Below are 19,843 nucleotides of genomic sequence, written 5' to 3' on the forward strand. Positions count from 1 at the left end.
ACTCATTATGGGGTGACTGCATCCCTAGCTTTCATAAATGATGGAGAGGTAAAATCTACACTTCCTCCTATGCTTCCAGTGGTCCTTATTGGGTGGCTCCAGATATGCCATTCCATCACCAGCACCATATTGTAGACCCAGAGGGTTGCTATGTGACCTTAAATGTCATGACATTTGTTTAATTAACATCTATGCTCCAAACATAGATTGCTCAGACTTTTCCTGAGGGTCATGGCCACCGCAATGCCGTACTTAGATGCTGCTATGACTCCTTCCTCTATGGTTTGGGAACTGTAACTAGACATATCAGTTTGGTCTGGGACAAGTCTGAATTTCAGTATGACATATCTGATCTTTTTAGGTGTGATTGGTGACAACAGCATCCTGAGGAGACCTCGCAAATGATATGAGGTCGAAACGTTGACTTATCTTCTCAGATTCTTTAGGTTTTGAATTCTCATATAGGGTTATGCCTAATATCGTGGGCTTTCCCATTTAGACATTTGTCTAAAGAACCAAGGCCCATATTTATACTTTTTGAGGCAAACCAGCACCGGGGCTGGTTTGCGTCAAAAATGTTATCTCCGGCTAACGCCATTCATGCGTGCCATGCGGGCACCTTATTTAAGGAATGACATTAGCCGGCGCTGCGGACTGGTCAGAGTAAAAAAAAAAATACTCAAACTAGGTAGCGCCAGCGTAGGGGAAAATGGGAGTTTGTGCGTCAACAAATGGTGCAAGTCAGGTTTGAGGCAAAAATCATGCCTCAAACCGGACTTGCGCCATTATTTGACGCACAACCCCCATTGAAATGACTCCTGTCTTAGCAAAGACAGGAGTCATGTCCCCTTGCCCAATGGCCATGCCCAGGGGACTTCTGTTCCCTGGGCATGGCCAGGGGGCTTCTGTCCCCTGGGCATGGTCAGTGGGCACAGTGGCATGGAGGTGGGCCCAAATTAGGCCCCCCATGCCACTTAAAAAAAATAAAAAAATACTGGCCTCAACTTACCTGTACTTACATGGGATGGGTTCCCCCATCCATGGGTGTCCTCCAGGGGTGGGTGGCTGTGGCAGGAGGTGTCCCTGGGGGAAGAGAAGGGCACCTCTGGACTGCTTCCATGGTCAGAGACCATAGAAGTGAGCCCACAGGTCCCTTAAATCCTGCCCTCACCCAGGCGTTAAAAAACAGCTCACACCAGGCTGTGTGCCGTTTTTTAAGGTCCGTCCCCTCCTGTGCGTCAAAATGACGCGGTAGTATAAATAAGGCGCACAGGCCTTAAAGTCATTTTTTGGACGGGAACGCCTACCTTGCATGTCATTAACGCAAGGCGGTTTCCCGCATCCCAAAAATGACACACATGGAGGATTTTTTACGTCCGTGGGGTCGGGCGTCAAAGTATAAATATGGGGCAAGGTTTGCGCCGAATGTGCGTCAACATTTTTGAGGCACATTTGGCGCAAACATAGTATAAATATGCCCCCAAGTGGGAAATGTTCAGTGTATTCTAGGAACTTTTATGTTTGCTTATTCATACATTTGCTCTTCTGTATATTTTGTGAGCACTACATCGCCTTCTCTATTTGAGTCACTTTATCACATCTGCTTATTTCTTATCATATATATATATATATTATACATTATACATTATATGTCAATGTATTTGCAGAATTGATGAAACCAGCTGGCCTAAGTTTTGAAATTCTTTGACATATTGGAATATCCACTGTGAGTTTAAAGTTTCTGTCATTTAATGGATGTTGGTATTTACATTGAAATAACTACTGAGCTCTGAGACCTACGTGACTATTCCTCACACCTAAAAGAGTCCCACGTAACAGTTGTATTTTTTGTGCACCCCACATTTATATACAAATTAAATACACTAGCAGTGCTTTAAGACGCATCCACTTTCAATTATCTGAAAGTCTAGCTCTCCAGTCTAAGTGTACATACGAACCAATTGTTTTTCAGATGACATTGCCTCTGCAGTGTATTGCCTTTTCTCGTCCTGTAGCACAGATAAGAGATCGCCTGTCTTCTTTACTTTTTTTCTTGCAAAGTTTAGACATTTTCAGACAGTCCATCCAATTCCTCAACTGAAGTCAAGAAATCATTGACTTACTGAGCTGCTGTTGTGTGATAAAGGTCAGCAAATATCTGCCTCTCCTATCTTTCAGACAGCTAATTGAGAACCACTGCACTGGCGTCTTTCAGTTCCTAATCACACGCTCACAGCTTGGAGGGTTCTCAAACATTTTACAGCGGTCAGTCGGAATTGTACAAACGTATCTTTTTCACTACCTTGAAAATGAGCCCTTGTAGATAAAGGAAATATTTTAATTAATTGGTGCGCATGAAGCTCCACACAGTTGTTATACGTGATTTTGCTTAATACAATTGTCCAATTAAGGGCTCAGGCTTTGTTACAGTGGATTTATTCTGTGTAATTTAGTATCAATCATTTGAGCAGAATTAGTGCCTCATTTACAAAACATTTTACTGGGAGATTAGCCGTAAAGATGTCCGAATCTGCAACTCACAGTTCTTTGCCTAATTCTTTTTTCGATGGCTGCTCTGTCTGGGAAACTTTTCAGGGAGCTTCTCTGATACAAGGTTGCAAGCGCCAATTCTTTTTCGGGCGGACTGTCCGACTCTGTGTGTATTTTGACTTTGTGCGATCGTCGTGAAAAGCACAGCAGTTGCGAAGAGAAAAAACACACACTTAACCCCTTAGCTGCTGGGCCTTTTCCCCCCCAGTGCTGAGCCCTTTTTTGGCTATTTGGGGTAGTTCGCGCTTAGGGCTTCATAACTTTTTGTCCACATAAGCTAACCACGCCAAATTTGCGTCCTTTTTTTCCAACATCCTAGGGATTCTAATGGTACCCAGAGTTTGTGGTTTACCCTGGAGGAGACCAAGAAAATAGCCAAAATACAGTGAAAATTTAGTTTTTTCCAAAAAAATGGGAAAAAAGGGCCGCCGAAGAAGGCTTGTGGTTTTTTCCCTGAAAATGCCATCAACAAAGGGTTTCTGGTGCTGAAATCACTATCTCCCCACCTTTCAGGAACGGGCAGACTTGAATCAGAAAACCACATTTTCCAACACAAATTTGGCATTTTACTGGGACATACCCCATTTTTACTATTTTTGGTGCTTTCAACCTCCTTCCAGTTAGTGACAGGAATGGGTGTGAAACCAATGCTGGATCCCGGAAAGCTAAACATTTCTGAAAACTAGACAAAATTCTGAATTCAGCAAGGGGTCATTTGTGTAGATCCTACAAGGTTTTCCTACAGAAAATAACAGCTGAAATAAAAAAATATTGAAATTGAGCTGAAAACAACAGCCATTTTTCTTTATGTTTTACTCTGTAACTTTTTCCTGCGATGTCAGATTTCTGAAAGCAATATACCGTTTTGTCTGCTGGACTCTTCTGGTTGCGGGGATATAAAGGGCTTATAGGTTCATCAAGAACCCTAGGTACCCAGAGCCAATAAATGAGGTGCACCCTGCAGTTGGTTTTCATTCTATACTGGGTATACAGCAATTCATTTGCTGAAATATGAGGAGTGAAAAAGAGGTATCAAGAAAACCTTTGCATTTCCAAAATGGGATCAAGATAAGGTTTTGAGGAGCAGTGGTTATTTGCACATCTTTGAATTCCGAGGTGCCCATACTAGCATGTGAATTGCAGGGCATTTCTCAAATAGACGTCTTTTTTACACACTCTCTTATATTTGGAAGGAAAAAATGTAGAGAAAGATAAGAGGCAATAACACTTGTTTTGATATTCTATGTTCCCACAAGTCTCCCGAAAAAAATGATACCTCACTTGTGTGGGTAGGCCTAGCGCCCGCGACAGGAAATGCCCCAAAACACAACGTGGACACATCCCATTTTTTCACAAAATACAGAGCTGTTTTTTTGCAAAGTGCCTACCTGTGGATTATGGCCTCTAGCTCAGCCGGCACATAGGGAAACCTACCAAACCTGTACATTTTTGAAAACTAGAGACCTAGGGGAATCCAAGATGGGGTGACTCGCGGGGCTCTGACCAGGTTCTGTTACCCAGAATCCTTTGCAAACCTCAAAAAGTGGCTAAAAAAACAAGTTTTCCTCACATTTCGGTGACAGAAAGTTCTGGAATCTGAGAGGAGCCTCAAATTTCCTTCCACCCAGCGTCCCCCCAAGTCTCCCGATAAAAATGATACCTCACTTGTGTGGGTAGGCCTAGCGCCCGCGACAGGAAATGCCCCAAAACACAACGTGGACACATCACAGAAAACAGAGCTGTTTTTTGCAAAGTGCCTACCTGTAGATTTTGGCCTCTAGCTCAGCCGGCACCTAGGGAAACCTACCAAACCTGTACATTTTTGAAAACTAGAGACCTAGGGGAATCCAAGATGGGGTGACTCGCGGGGCTCTGACCAGGTTCTGTTACCCAGAATCCTTTGCAAACCTCAAAAAGTGGCTAAAAAAACAAGTTTTCCTCACATTTCGGTGACAGAAAGTTCTGGAATCGGAGAGGAGCCTCAAATTTCCTTCCACCCAGCGTCCCCCCAAGTCTCCCGATAAAAATGATACCTCACTTGTGTGGGTAGGCCTAGCGCCCGCGACAGGAAATGCCCCAAAACACAACGTGGACACATCACAGAAAACAGAGCTGTTTTTTGCAAAGTGCCTACCTGTAGATTTTGGCCTCTAGCTCAGTCGGCACCTAGGGAAACCTACCAAACCTGTACATTTTTTAAAACTAGAGACCTAGGGGAATCCAAGATGGGGTGACTCGCGGGGCTCTGACCAGGTTCTGTTACCCAGAATCCTTTGCAAACCTCAAAAAGTGGCTAAAAAAACAAGTTTTCCTCACATTTCGGTGACAGAAAGTTCTGGAATCGGAGAGGAGCCTAAAATTTCCTTCCACCCAGCGTCCCCCCAAGTCTCCCGATAAAAATGATACCTCACTTGTGTGGGTAGGCCTAGCGCCCGCGACAGGAAATGCCCCAAAACACAACGTGGACACATCACAGAAAACAGAGCTGTTTTTTGCAAAGTGCCTACCTGTAGATTTTGGCCTCTAGCTCAGCCGGCACCTAGGGAAACCTACCAAACCTGTGCATTTCTGAAAACTAGTGACCTAGGGGAATCCAAGGAGGGGTGACTTGCGGGGCTCGGACCAGGTTCTGTTACCCAGAATCCTTTGCAAACCTCAAAAAGTGGCTAAAAAAACAAGTTTTCCTCACATTTCGGTGACAGAAAGTTCTGGAATCTGAGAGGAGCCTCAAATTTCCTTCCACCCAGCGTCCCCCCAAGTCTCCCGATAAAAATGATACCTCACTTGTGTGGGTAGGCCTAGCGCCCGCGACAGGAAATGCCCCAAAACACAACGTGGACACATCACAGAAAACAGAGCTGTTTTTTGCAAAGTGCCTACCTGTAGATTTTGGCCTCTAGCTCAGCCGGCACCTAGGGAAACCTACCAAACCTGTACATTTTTGAAAACTAGAGACCTAGGGGAATCCAAGATGGGGTGACTCGCGGGGCTCTGACCAGGTTCTGTTACCCAGAATCCTTTGCAAACCTCAAAAAGTGGCTAAAAAAACAAGTTTTCCTCACATTTCGGTGACAGAAAGTTCTGGAATCGGAGACGAGCCTCAAATTTCCTTCCACCCAGCGTCCCCCCAAGTCTCCCGATAAAAATGATACCTCACTTGTGTGGGTAGGCCTAGCGCCCGCGACAGGAAATGCCCCAAAACACAACGTGGACACATCACAGAAAACAGAGCTGTTTTTTGCAAAGTGCCTACCTGTAGATTTTGGCCTCTAGCTCAGCCGGCACCTAGGGAAACCTACCAAACCTGTACATTTTTTAAAACTAGAGACCTAGGGGAATCCAAGATGGGGTGACTCGCGGGGCTCTGACCAGGTTCTGTTACCCAGAATCCTTTGCAAACCTCAAAAAGTGGCTAAAAAAACAAGTTTTCCTCACATTTCGGTGACAGAAAGTTCTGGAATCGGAGAGGAGCCTAAAATTTCCTTCCACCCAGCGTCCCCCCAAGTCTCCCGATAAAAATGATACCTCACTTGTGTGGGTAGGCCTAGCGCCCGCGACAGGAAATGCCCCAAAACACAACGTGGACACATCACAGAAAACAGAGCTGTTTTTTGCAAAGTGCCTACCTGTAGATTTTGGCCTCTAGCTCAGCCGGCACCTAGGGAAACCTACCAAACCTGTGCATTTCTGAAAACTAGAGACCTAGGGGAATCCAAGGAGGGGTGACTTGCGGGGCTCGGACCAGGTTCTGTTACCCAGAATCCTTTGCAAACCTCAAAAAGTGGCTAAAAAAACAAGTTTTCCTCACATTTCGGTGACAGAAAGTTCTGGAATCTGAGAGGAGCCTCAAATTTCCTTCCACCCAGCGTCCCCCCAAGTCTCCCGATAAAAATGATACCTCACTTGTGTGGGTAGGCCTAGCGCCCGCGACAGGAAATGCCCCAAAACACAACGTGGACACATCACAGAAAACAGAGCTGTTTTTTGCAAAGTGCCTACCTGTAGATTTTGGCCTCTAGCTCAGCCGGCACCTAGGGAAACCTACCAAACCTGTGCATTTCTGAAAACTAGAGACCTAGGGGAATCCAAGGAGGGGTGACTTGCGGGGCTCGGACCAGGTTCTGTTACCCAGAATCCTTTGCAAACCTCAAAAAGTGGATAAAAAAACAAGTTTTCCTCACATTTCGGTGACAGAAAGTTCTGGAATCTGAGAGGAGCCTCAAATTTCCTTCCACCCAGCGTCCCCCCAAGTCTCCCGATAAAAATGATACCTCACTTGTGTGGGTAGGCCTAGCGCCCGCGACAGGAAATGCCCCAAAACACAACGTGGACACATCACAGAAAACAGCTGTTTTTTGCAAAGTGCCTACCTGTAGATTTTGGCCTCTAGCTCAGCCGGCACCTAGGGAAACCTACCAAACCTGTGCATTTCTGAAAACTAGTGACCTAGGGGAATCCAAGGAGGGGTGACTTGCGGGGCTCGGACCAGGTTCTGTTACCCAGAATCCTTTGCAAACCTCAAAAAGTGGCTAAAAAAACAAGTTTTCCTCACATTTCGGTGACAGAAAGTTCTGGAATCTGAGAGGAGCCACAAATTTCCTTCCACCCAGCGTTCCCCCAAGCCTCCCGATAAAAATGATACCTCACTTGTGTGGTTAGGCCTGGTGCCTGCGACAGGAATAGATCACACAACGGTCAATGTTGGTCCTTACGTGAGGCAGCTGTTGACCCTGGGGTGATCCATTCCTGACACAGACACTAGGTGTAGGCACTCAAGTGGGGTAGTGTTTTTATCAGGACAGGTGAGGAGTCACTGGGTGGTAGGAATATTGTGGATCCCAGCATATTCCTGTAGTTTGTGTGACAGAAATGCGAGAAAAATTGAGTTTTTTTTCAACATTTCAGCCTTGCAGGGTATTCTGGGTAAGAAAACTTTGGGGAAGCCACACAAGTCACACCTCTGTGGACTCCCCCGAATGTCTAGTTTCCAGAAATGTTTGGGTTTAGTGTGTTTCTCTATATGGCCGCCGAATCCAGGACCAAAAACACAGGTGCCTGCCTTACAAAACCAGTTTGTTTTGCCATGGATAATTTTGATGTCTCCACAATATGATTTGGGTGGTGGAATTTGGGGCTGAACTAAATTGGGGAGCTCCCAAGAGAGCACTCTCTCTCTGCTTGCCGCCGCATTCACCTGCTCTCTGGGTTGACCTAACCCACTATTACCCAGTTGCACAAACAGCTTGCGAAGGGACAGCAGGACTGTCCTCATCACCTCCCTCATAATGTACTGGAAGAGGAGTTATCGAATGGGACTCCTCTGACTGAAAAATCACTCCCAGAGTCTGCGCCATTGTCCTATCCCTCAGATGCTGTCTCAGTATCTGATGTCTCAGTCTCTGATCCTATGTCAGAGCGGTCCTCTATAACCCGAGTGTAGGCAGCAATCATCCATCAAGATGCCATCTCTGCTATTGGCTAAACTGTTGCTCTAAAACACTAGCCTACGTAGACAGTCACAAAATCGATGGTGTGTGAGATACGTGCAACAGTAGAGGCCACCTTACCTGCGCTTCTTCCCTCAATCAGCACGTACTTTCAAGACACTCAAAAAACACCTTGTCACATACCATTCGTCACAGTCTTTAGCACCTCCTGCGCCCAGTCCAACAATCATTATTGGTGCTCCCACTCCCTCCTCCTCGGATTCCCTCATTACCACCCAGCAAAAGTGCCCTTCATCTCTCCATAGACTTTGCTAATGTACTCAGCTATTTACATAAAATACAGATTTGCTCTTTGCAGTAGGCATATAAACCTTCTGCGCTTCTTTATGGCACTAAAACTGCCACTAGACAAGTCGGACCCTTTTCCCCCCAGGGAAACCACACACATATTGACAAAAGTGATATATATATGACAGCCAATCACCTGAAACTCAACTCAAGCAAAACCGAAATAATCCTCTTTGGCCCACACAAAAACACCTGGGACCCCTCATGGTGGCCCACCACGCTAGGCCCTGCACCCACCCCCGCCAACCACGCACGCAACCTCAGCATCATCCTAGACTCCTCCCTCTCGATGACCCAACAAATCAACGCTCTCACCTCCTCATGCTTCAACACACTCCGTATACTGAAAAACATTCAAATGGATCCCCACAGAGACCAGAAAAACTGTCACTCACGCACACATCAGCAGCAGGCTTGATTACGGAAACGCCCTCTACGCCGGCACCACTCTAAAACTCAAGCGCAAACTACACGCATCTAGAACTCAGCAGCACGACTCATCCTCGACCTCCGCCGACACGAACACATCTCTCCACACCTCAAATCCCTCCACTGGCTCCCCATTGACAAAAGGATCACCTTCAAGATCCTCATCCTCGCACACAAATCACTCCACAACACAGGCCCTGCCTACCTCAACGAGAGTCACCTTCCACACCCCCACACGAAACGTCCGCTCAGCTGACCTCTCTCTCGCCTCTGTCCCCCGCATCAAACACACCACCACCGGGGGCAGATCCTTCTCCTACCTTGCACCCAAAACCTGGAACGCCCTCAAAACCCACCTTCGCAAGACCCAAAACCTACTTCTTTTCAGGAAGGGCCTCAAAACCTGGCTTTTCGAACAGTGAACCTCCCAGCCCCTTTCCCTCCCCCGCCCCCCCCAAGCGCCTTGAGACCCTCACAGGTGAGTAGCACACTTTATAAATCTCTTTGGTATATATAGATCTACCTCTATATATATATATATATCTATGTACATGGAGATATATCTATAGATATATCCATGTACATAGATATATCTATCTACATAGATATATAAATATAGATCTATATATAGATCTATTTTTTTTAGTTGTTGTATGGTTTCCTTGGGGGCCAAAATGGCCCCCAGGGAAACCCTACAACATCTAAAAAAAAAATTGCCCCCACAGGGGGTCACCCTGCCCACGGGCGACCCCCTGTCATTTTTTTTTTTTTTTTAATTCTTTTTTTTTAAAAAAAACAACAATCCCCTGGGGGGGGGGCGCGATCGCGCCCCCCCCCCCCCCCAGGGGGCACCTACCTTTTTTTTTTTTATTAATTATGCCCCGTTTTCCGAGGGGGCCGCCCCCCCAAAATGAAATCCCTGTTGTCTAGTGGTGTTTCCTGGCCCCCGATCGCAGCTGTGCTGCGAGCGGGGGCCAGAAACAGTTTGAGAAGGCCTCGTAAGAAAGGGGAGAGTCTCCCCTTTCTTACGAGGCCTTTTCAAAGTGTTTCCTGGCCCCCCGATCGCTGCTGTGCTGCGATCGGGGGGCCAGGAAGCCTGAAAGTGTTTCCTGGCCCCCGATCGCAGCACAGCTGCGACCGGGGGGCCAGGAAACACTTTCAGGAAGGCCTCGTAAGAAAGGGGAGTGTCTCCCCTTTCTTACGAGGCCTTCCCGAACGTGAGAAAGGCCGTTTTCCCCATCAAAGCAGGAAGCGGCCGCAAGGCTGCTTCCTGCTTTGATGGGGAAAACACCTTTGCAACGTCAGCGCGCCGCGAGGCGCGCTGACGTCACAAAGGGGCGGGTGGGGGGTCGGGGGGAGACACGGAAGCTTCCGTGTCTCCCGGGGGGGGTTTAAAAAAAAAAAAAATCCTCGGGTGCGACGCACCCGAGGATTTATTGATACCCTTCCTGGTGTCGGCCACTGGTCGTGACCCGCACCAGGGAGGGTGTGTGGGCGTCGTCCAGTGGCCGACGCCCGCACCTAACAGGTTAAAGAAAAGGGCGAAAACTCACAGTGTGCCACGGGCAATTTACTTTTCTGTTTTGCAGGAAGAAGGCCTCTCTTTAAATATTTCTGGAGAACAAAAGAATGGTGTAGTTTAGTCACTGAGATTGGGGCAGAGTGGTGTGAGCTTCAGATTTCCCTAAAATCACGCAGAGAAATCCTGTTAAAATACATCACATGACAAGCAGAGCATCAAGGAGCTTTAAAGGGCAGTGGGAAGAGAGAAGAGTGTGGATTGTTAGGGGTATCTAAACGTAATATTTTTCAGACTAATCATCATATTTTACGATTTTCAAAGCACAGAACTAGTGTGTGTTTCTGTAAATGTGGATATGTAAAAACCCCAGGTGAAATTCAACAGACACTCCACATTACCAGGCTCAAAGCATGTGTACCCAACTATTTACTACAGAATACATTTTTAAGAGAGGTGTAACAGCCCTAACACCCTCCCTGGAGCTACGCCCCTGCTGATGGAGTGCTGTGACAAGAGCACACCATTCCACCATGACGGCAAGGCAAACAGTGTATCAACTCATCCAGTGCTTCATTTGAGCTAGAGGTTACCAGTGAGGTGCACCAGCACTTATTTTTGGGGGATCAGTACTTATTTATTTTTTGCATCAGGCATTTATTGCTAGCAAAAGACACATATGGGAAAGACTGAAAAAGAGAAAGATGGAATAAGATAACAAAGGGAGCTAGCAGAAAGCTGCAAGTGTGATTTGAAGGGGCAAGGAGTGGCTGTGAATGGATTAAAGAGCCCCGAGATGTCTTTAGGATTACGCCGCATCAGTATTTTAATTGCACCAGCCGAGTGTTTCAGAGGAGAACTTTGGGCACAGGCACATTTTTATTTGAAAAATTAAGCACTGAACACATCCGGTAGTCCAGAGATTGAAGGGGCTTATATGTAGCTTTTTATTTATTCATGTACCTCCATCTTCCTAGGACATAAGCCTAACCTGGGAATCAGTGGCATCTCTAGAGTGAGGCCAGATGGAATCTGTGTCTCAGCTGTCTTGCCAGCCTTCTCCCAACCCTTGTGCCCCACCATCTCAGCTGCTCAATGCATCCAAATGTGACACAGAAAAAACAAATACTGCACGTTGACCCATGTATATATTTGTCCAACCACCTTTCATTTTCATTGCCAAGGTGTGCTCTTAAAATGTTTAAATCTGGCTTTGTATGTGTGTGTATATCTGTATCTTAATATGGATATATTATATATGTATATATATATATATAGAGAGAGAGAGATTGAGAGTCACATTTACACATTTTAAGCACACATATGCATATATATAACATACTAGTGACAGCGAGCAGATAGTTGTAGTTAAAACCTAGGCCCTGATTTCTTCTTTCTGAGCTCCGCATTTGTGTCATTTTTGGACGCATAAGTGGTGCAAACTTACAAAATACAAATGTAATTTGTAAGTTTACGGCGCTTTTGCGTAAAAAAAATACACGCAAATGCGGCACAAAAGAAGTATAAATCAGGGCCCTAGTTTCCATGGGAAATATAAATTTGGTGTTGGTTGAGGAATCGTCACAAAAATTTCAAAACTGATTTGCTGAAAGTTTCAAGTGATTTTTCAAGCTGGGACTAAGAAAAAGGGAGGTCCTAAAAGGCATTTTCCCTATGCAATTCCCTATAGGGATTTTATACATGACTACAGCCCGAACTGCTGAACTGAATTACAGCAAATTTGGCAGAAAGGTAGATCTTGGTTCAGAAAGAGTGCTTTTGGTGATTTGGTGCAAATCTGTTCAGTTGTTTTGGAGTTATTAAAGGAAAAATAAATATAGATATCTAAGGACGCAGATCCTTTGCAGATCTACTCATCGAGGCTCTGCGGATCCATAGAAAAAGCTTGGCCTTAATTGGCTAGCAGCAACCTTAAAGGAAAGATGAGGTGACCATTTTCTTTCTTGCATCAGCCCGGGGGGGGGGGGGGAGAGGAACACTGAAAAATTGACATAAGGGGTCATGATAAAGGTATCCTGAAACCACAGAATAGTTGGAGGGGTCTGTGACAAACCCCTGATGGTAAAAATAATTCCAAATACTTTTTTTTGGCCGATCTGCAGATCCACTGTGGCACCTAGTGCAACCCCTACTGTAATGCTGTGAGGGATCCATGGATGCAAAACCCAATAGAAAAATCCCCATTCATTTTTCATAGGACCTTTATACACGCCTACAGCGCGAACCACTGAACGGAACTACACCAAATTTGGCCGGAAGCTCGATTCTGTTCCGCAGATTATGCTTTTTGTGGTTTGGTGTGAATCTGTTTAATAAATTTGACGTAATCTAAGGCCAAAAAGTATAGCTATCTAGGGACGCAGATCCATCTGTTGCTGAGCTGATATCTGATTGGCTGCCAACACTTCAACAAGGAAGTGTTGGTAGCCATCTTGGGACTTGGCTTCAGCGAGTCCAGAAAAACGGCAAATAAAAAGAAAAGGGGTAGAGTCACCCTGACCCCATAGCCATGCTGTTGGAGTCCCTGAGGGACCCTGCCAGGGATAAAAAGCATTAAAAAAAAACAATTCTGAAAAATCTGCAGATGGACATGTGGATTTTTCTGAGATTTAAAAACAAATGTGGACCCCGCGCTTTTTAAGCTTCCCAGTGGTCCCTATATATATATATATAAATATATATATATAAATTTTTTTAATTACATTTTTTTTTTTTAAATACAAAGCACTTTACGGGCTATCCAACACTGCGAGGCAAGCCTCAAGGCCTCCCCCGCAGTGCCATTGCTTCAGCAAGCATGAGGCTGCTTTGACAGCAGCTCCTTGCTTTCTGAAGCAATTTGTCTCTGTCCCCTGCAAACGTGAAAGCTATTTTTTTTACAGCAGGACCTGCTTTACAGGTCCCACTTTCAAAACCTGAAGTGTTTGCTGTGGCTTGGCTGCAGAGATGCAGCCAAGCCACAGCAAATAGCTATGTCCTAGGGTGGGCAACCCAGAAAATAGCAAGAGCCGGCCCTGGGCCGTGGCTGTCACTAGGGCAATCTGGGCTTCATGAGGGGTGGGGGGACATGCAGTCCCCCTTCAAAGTTAAGATAGCCCCGGGGAGGTGATGGTCCCAGAGGCTAATCAGGGTCCAAAAGGACACCCTTTACATTATTTGGTATGTGTCGCAGGGGTGGTGGTCTGTGGGGCACAGGAGTCTCAAAGGGACCCCCTTTTCTTTTTTTAAATATTTGCCCCAGAGGGTGGTGGACCTGGGGCAGAGCGGGGCAAGAGCCCCTACCACATATTATTACCTAAACACCCAAGGGAGGTGGTGGCACCGGGTAGTGGGAGGTGGCCCGGCAGCCCCCCGATTATTATAGCTCAGCCATGGGGAGGTTGTGGTCCTCAGGGCAGCAGGAGGGGGACAGGAGCACCCCCAGCATTTCTAACTAAATGCCCCTGGGACTTGGCCTACCTGGGGGGGCTTTATGCATTTTTAAACATTTTATAGTGTATCCACCATGGATCTGACTGTAAATTTTAAAAAAAATGCTTTTCAGCCCTGGCGGCGGGTGCGGGGTCCCTTTAGGACCTCACCACCTGAGAAAAGGGGTCAGGTTGTTCGTACCCTGGCCCCTTTTGTATTTTTTATTATTTTCAGCCGAGTCCCAATATGGCTCATGTTAGAAATGGCATCTCTAGTAGGCAGAGGAATACACCCTTGTCCAAGTAGGGACCACAATCCTAGTCACGGTAAATCACACACAATCCAAATTATCCTGTGCTCACCCTCTGGTAGCTTAGCATTGAGCAGGCAGGCTTAACTTAGAAGGCAATGTGTAAAGTATTTGTGCAATAAATCATGTATTAACACAGTAAAACACCACACAGGTTTAGAAACATATAAGATATTTATCTGAATGAATTAAGGTAAAAACGATTAAGATTTGATAAGTACAAGTTGAAATATCACTTTTGCAATGATAAGAAGAGTTTTAAGTCTTTAACAAGCAACAGTTGTTTCTTGTGTGCACAAAGTACCGGGTATGCGTCAAAATTACACGCACGGAGACCGCAGAGGAGGAGATGCGTGGGAAACAAAGGGTGTGCGTCGGATTTACAGTCGCAATGCTGGTGCTGCGTCAATCTCCACTCAGGGAGCCGGACAGCATCGTTCTACCAAGGCAGCAGTCCTTCACAGCAAAGTAGTTCAGGTGAGTCCTTTGGGCAGCCAAGCAGCTCCTCTTGGCAGGTTTCAGGATCTAGTTCAGAGTGTCTGTCCCAGGAGGTGTCTGAGTTGGTGGGGTCAGGGACTCAGGTTAAATACCCAAAAGTGACTTTGAAGTGGGGGGAGACTTCAAAGAGTGATTTTGAAGTGCACATGGTCCCCTTTCAGTACAGGTCTGTCTGCCAGGGTTCCAGTAGGGGGTTTGGCAGTCCATTGTTGAGGGCAGGCCACTAGACTTTGAAATGTAAGTGTCAGGCCCCTCCACCTATCCTGCTCAGGAAGGCCCAATCAGTATGCAGATGAGTGCAGGTGTGACTGAGTATCCTGTGGTTGTGAGTGTCTGGGTGAAATGCACAATGGAGCTGTCAACCAGACCAACCAGATGGGTATTGGAGACAGGCAGTACGGCACAGATGGATTTTAGGTGCAGGGAAATGCTTACTTTCTAAAAGTGGCATTTCTAAAATAGTCATATAAAATCCAACTTCACCAAGAAGCAAGATTTTCTATTACCATTCTGGCCATGATAAATATGACCTAGCTACCCCTTTCTGATCAGAATCTACCAATCAAACAGTGTATGAGGGTAGCACTAATGGTATCCTATGAAAGGATCAGGACTCACAGTAGTGAGAAATTAATTTAGGAGCTTTCCACTACCACAACATATAAAACACACATGTACATGTCCGGCCTTTTACATACATAGTACCCTGACCTCTGGGTTACATAGGGCCTACCTTAGGGGTGACTTATATGTAGAAAAAGGGGTGTTTAGGGCTTGGCAAGTACTTTTAAATGCCAAGTTGAAGTGGCAGTAAAACTACACACACAGGCCTTGCAATGGCAGGCCTGTACCATGGTTAAGGGGCTACTTATGTGGGTGGCACAATCAGTGCTGCAGGTCCACTAGTAACATTTAATTTAAAGGCCCTGGGTACATGTAATGCATTTTACTAGGGACTTACAAGTAAATTAAATATTCCTATTGGGTATGAATCAATGTTACCATGTTTTAGGGAGAGAGCATATGCACCTTAGCACTGATTAGCAGTGGTAAAGTGCACAGAGTACTAAAGCCAGCAAAAATGAGGTCAGAAAAAGAGACGGAGGAAGAGAAAATGTTTGGGGGTGACCCTGCAGAGAGGCCATTTCCAACATATCCCCCTTCCAGCCTAAAGGCAGGGTAGTCTAATCAATGCTTTGATGGACTTCCCTGCTTAAGGCGATAGAACCTGGACAATGGCCCATTACTGCAGGCACACTTGCCAGTTCTATGCCTTTCTGAACCCAGTGAGGCTTCTCTGTGTATACTCTCTGGGACCACTGAAAGGACCCATGAGGAACCCTTCTCCTCATCTGTGCACCCCATCTGTGGAGCTCTTCACTTTAATTTGCTCACACATGTATCCTAGTAAGCAGACCATACCACTACAGCCAACACAGTGATGTGGCCCATTCCACTCCTTGGGTCTGACTTCTGTTTCCAACCCAGGGACAAGTCTGTCCATAAGGACAGGAGCCAACAGAGGCCAATGACAGCTGTCAGTGTCAGGAGCCATGCACCAGGCCATCCACTGCTAGGTAGAGGCCCTGTGTGGGCCCTTTGGTTAGGCTTCTGCTCCAGCCTTGGAGCAGGCAGGGAGTTCCCTATAGGCTCCTGGGGTATCCCAGAATGGGGAGCATCAGCCCCAGGTGTCTTGTACTCTTTCTACACTCTACCTCCCACCAGTTCAGGGGTGGGATCCTGACACTGGGGGCCAATCAACATAGGGTGTGTACCCTGAGGCTGAACAGGGGACGGGGGAGTCCTCCCTCACCTTGCCCCTACCTCTGAGCTTCCGTTCCCTCCTCTGGGGAGTGGTACTGCCAGATAACTGAACTTCCAGGACACCCTTAGGGGTCACCCCTCTCTGTTCTCCTGCCACCAGGGGTAACTCATTTCCCAGAATGCAGTCAATGGGCATCTGGGGACCAAATATGACCTGCCTCTGGGTCACCTCCTCACCCCACTCCAGGGATACCAGAGCCATGGGCCGGAAGAAATCCTCCCAATGGGCTGGAGTCACCCTGCACACCTGGCCGGTGTACTGCTCTGGGGAAACTAGTCTCTCCGCCGTCATGGTATGACTAGACCCTGTGTCCCTCAGAGCAGTGACTGGGACCCCATTCACTCCCACCTGGTGGAAGTGATGACTTACACACTCAGGGATCACCAGCTTACCCTCTGAGTCTATCTCCCAACTACAGGAGATCAGGGCATGGTCTATGACCTACCCCTGGGGACCACTTCCCCCTAAGGCCACATTGGCCACCCCTGTAGAAGTCCCACCAGTGGGTGGTCTCTTTGGACAGACAGAGTCCCCCTTCTTGTGTCCTAGCTGGGAGCACTCAAAGCAGCGGGGTTGGGAAAGGGGTGCCCTGAGTCACTGCCCACCAGAGCCACCACCCTTGAAGTGACCTTCATCCTGGAGAGGATGGGGTGAGTGGATGTCTCCTCCACTGGTTCTGGTGGGGGCATTGTGCCCAGTGATCTTCATCCTGGGGAGGATGGGGTGAGTGGATGGCTTCTCCACTGGTTCTGGAGGAGGCATTGTGCCCTGTGATGCAGATCTTGGGGAGTGCAAGGTCACAGTTTCTCAGTGGGTGTGATACCCACAGGATTTGCAGGGGCCAGGCCGTGCAATAGCCCATGGACGCAGGACTGCACAGTTTCCACCAGCGGTGATGGCTGTACAGTGGTGGCAGTGGTGGTGCTGATGCTGCTGGTAGTGGTGGGAGGAGGCTCCAGCCCATCCCCTGCAGCCTCAGATGGCTGCTCACTGGAGCTGGTGGTGTTGCTGGTAGTGGTGCTGCTGGTGGAGATGGTGGTGGTGGTAGGCTCCAGCCCATCCCCTGCTGTCTCAGACTGCTGCCCACTGGTGATGCTACTGCTGGTGGTGGTACTGGTGGCGGTGCTGCTGGTGGAGCGGGTGGTGGTGGGGGAGGCTCCAGCCCATCCCATGCAGCCTCGGACGGCTGCACCACCATGGTTGGTGGTGGGGTCTCCGACTGAGTCCCAACACCAGGCCCCTTGTCCTCACTGCCTGCTGGTGCAGGCCTCTCGCCCTTCCTGACAGCAGCTGGGGTGGCTCCTTGCCCTTCCTTCCTGCAGCACTTGGGGCTGGATCTTTGCCCTTCCTTCCTGCAGCACTTGGGACTGGCTCCTTGCCCTTTCTTCCTGCAGGACTTGGGGCAGGAACCCTTTCCATCTGGCTGGCTGGTGCCCGGGATCCTTTCCCACCTGGAGTTGCTGGGGACACTGCTGTGCCCCTGGACTGGGTAGCTGAGGTGCTTTCCTGGGTTTTGACCACCCTGGCCTGACGTGAAGGATGGGTGGGAAGGGGTAGGGTAGAGGTTAATGATGGTGAGGAAAAGCTTCTTAAGGACATTGGGACCTGGAGGAGGGAGATGATTTGGAGTGGAGGAAGAGGGAGTGGATGTTGTGTTTGGGTGCAGGTGCAGGTGCATGGGCTGGATGCTATTGTGAGGTGGATGGCTGTTGGGTGTCTGAGTGCTTGCATTTGTGTACCTTGGGAGATGGGGGACAGACGCAGTGTGAGAGGACACAGGGGACTTGTGCATGGCTGTTGTAGAGGTGTCTGCCATTGAGGTGTGTGTTCTGCTAGGTGGGATGGTGATGAGGGTAGTGGATGAGGATGTAGTACATGCAGGTGTGAGTGTAGACGCAACTCGGAAGGAGGTGGAGGAGGAGGGGGAGAGTGGAGGCAGTTGATGTTGGTATGTCTGCATCTTGATGGTGATTGCCTGAGTGCCTGTGGGATGATGTGTGGTGCTTGTGTTTGCCTGTACCACTCTTGTGTGTTGTCCTGTGTGCATGCACGTTTGCCTGTGTGTTTGGGATAGGTTGGAGTTGAGGAGAATGGGACTGCGAAGAGGAAGTTGGAGGGGGGATGGAAACAGGAACAATGGCTGCCATCAGAGAGGAGGCCAGAGCCTGGATTGATCTCTGTTGGGCCGCCAAGCCAGTGTGAATGCCCTCCAGAAATGCATTGGACTGCTGCATTTGGGCTGCCAGCCCCTGGATGGCATTCACAATGGTTGACTGCCCAACAGTGATGGATCGCAGGAGGTTAATAGCCTCCTTACTCAGGGCAACAGGGCTAACTGGGGCAGGACCTGAGGTGCCTGGGGGAAGAAGATGCCCACTCTCCAGGGTGAGCGGGCAAGGGAAACTTTCTGATGGGCAGCTGGGAGGGCGGTGCTGGTACCGGGGTTGCAGCTGTAGCTGGGGTGGACATAGAGGTGTCCGCCACCACAAGGGAGCTTCCATCGGAGGAGGTATCCGTGTCCAAACACTCCCCTCCAGTCCCTGCCAAGGTGCTCCCCTCACCCTCCTTCCCACTGGTGCCCTCACCGTCTGTGGATTCGGCCTCCTGGGTCCTGGGGGATGCATCTCCCTCCATCACCAGTGCCTCTGCTCCTCCGCCAGATGACGCTAATGCACATAAGGACAGGATGACAAAACAAAAAGGGGGGGAGAGACAAAGGATACACTTGGTCAATGGCAGCACCAACACCACCATTGGCATACACAATACACTCACACACAGGGAATAGCCCTACGCACTGGGCAATGCACTACCAGTTACAATGCTAGTCACCAGGCCAGGGGTAGGGGCACATACCGCCAACGGCAGCATACCTGAGACCCACACACCCCTGCCCAGAAGTGGATGCTTACTAGCTAGGTTGGGGGAATTTTACATCAGAACCCTGCCCAACATGGGACCTACTCTGCAATGTCAGGCCTGGCCTAGGGGCAACCACAGGCCCACATTCCCCCACCCGGATACCACCCCACCATGCGTAAGTAGTAATGAAGGGCACTGTACTCACAGCTGTGTTGCTGCTGTTATGCCCCCAAGCGCCCATCTAGCTCCGGATAGGCCACCACCAGTATGCAGGCCATCAGGGGTGTCAGGGTTCAATGGGCCCCCTTCCTCATTGGGAGGCCATCCCCAGCTGGGTCGTCGCCATCTTCCATGCCCAGCATCTCAGGTCCTCCCACCGTTTCTGACAGTGGGTGCTCCGCCTGCCGTAGACCCCCAGGGTCCGCCCGTCCTTGGTGATGGCAAGCCATATACTCATCTTTTGATGGGTGCTGATTTGCAGAGAAATACACACAGGGAAAGGTAGTAGTCCGACCGTCCTGCCTGTTACACTCATGGCCCACCATGCCCCTTCCCATCCCCATTAGCACAGACATGGCCCAGCATACATGCTGCACGCTGCCCAGGACCCAGCCACCAACGCC

The sequence above is a fragment of the Pleurodeles waltl genome, chromosome 8 (genome assembly GCF_031143425.1).
Source record: "Pleurodeles waltl isolate 20211129_DDA chromosome 8, aPleWal1.hap1.20221129, whole genome shotgun sequence".
NCBI lineage: Eukaryota > Metazoa > Chordata > Amphibia > Caudata > Salamandridae > Pleurodeles > Pleurodeles waltl.